Source organism: Populus euphratica, unplaced genomic scaffold (genome assembly GCF_000495115.2).
Source record: "Populus euphratica unplaced genomic scaffold, PopEup_1.0 scaffold476.1, whole genome shotgun sequence".
Taxonomy (NCBI): domain Eukaryota; kingdom Viridiplantae; phylum Streptophyta; class Magnoliopsida; order Malpighiales; family Salicaceae; genus Populus; species Populus euphratica.
This window is the reverse complement of record NW_011500354.1, coordinates 12,781-14,217: the sequence shown is the minus strand read 5'-3', so window position 1 is coordinate 14,217 and position 1,437 is coordinate 12,781.

Genomic DNA, 1,437 nt, shown 5'->3' with positions numbered 1-1,437 from the left:
ATAAAAAATTTTATTTTCTATTTGTGATTCTGTAAGTAAAAAAAACTCTAATTCAAAGACCAGATCCCTAACTTTCTTCAAACTTGTTTCCTCTTCTTCTCTCATTCTTATTCTGTATAACATTTGCTCTTCCTCCCTCTCCCTACATTTTCTTCTTCTTAGTCTCTCTTCCTCTTTATTATCCATACCTTCTTCTTTATCTTTATATTATTTCTTCTTCTTTTGTTCTTCTTCTTCTTCTTCTCTCAATTTCTCTCCTCTCTTTCCTTTTTTTTTTATTATCATTTTCCAGCAATTAACAAACCTTCAACAACTCATAAACCTTCAACGAGCTTTTGAGAACTTTTCAAAAATATTTTTTTATTTTATTAAGTTGTTTCAAATATATATATTAGGGGTTTTAGGTTTTTTCAATTTAATTTATTTTTTTAAGATATTAGGGGTTTAAATGTTTTATGTTAGATGTATTAGAATGTTGGAATTGTATATTTTTGGCTAAATTAGGTAAAATGGTGATAGTCTTAATGTTTTAATGATGTAAAGATGCTTAAATGTGATTATCATGATTTTAAATTGGTGTTATTGTGTAAATTATAAGTTGATATGTTTCTGGAAAGTTTTGTATATATGTGTTTAAGTAAAGGATGGTTAATTAAAAACACATTAAATGTTTAAGATAATATGGGAAGGTGAACATATGGAAATTCAAGACCTTGATATGTATATATGTTTGCAACCAAATAAAAATGTGAGTTTTATGATGATTGGCCAAATTGATAGATTAGAGAAATTTGTTGTTATTCTGCATATGATAGGAATAAGGAGTAGCCATAAATAAAATCAATTGATTTATGACAATATAATATTGATGTGTATTTATAGGCAAACAAATTTTGGATAGTCTTTTATATAGTGATGGTGCTACCTATTATTTTAAGATATGAATGTTATTATATTTTTCAATTATTTAATTTGTCTAGATGTCTAGAAGAAAATAGTTAGCATGTTGTCCAGACAAGATTGTTGTTAGTTCTTTCACCAACGCTTCTAATGATTACAAGTTATTAAGTGTCAACCATGAACAGACACTTAAGGTAGGAGTAGCCACTCTCAACACATGTTCCTCGACTACGATATCGCCATTTCAAAAGGGGTTCTTTTAGAGCCACGACCATTTCCTAGGAAGCATCTTGCCCAGTGAAAGTCTGGCCATTCGATGTAAGTTTTTTTTTTTCATGCACTACTAAAAAATAAAGAACAATTAATAATTGTATTTGAACTTGTAAATTTATAATAAATATTTTATTTTTAATTTAATTTAATTTTCTTTAACTATTTTCTGTTTTTGTTTAATAAATTTTAAAAAATATATATTTTTAAAAATATTATTGATGGTCTTTCTGATAGACTAAGTCTATTGGTATATCTTAGAGAATT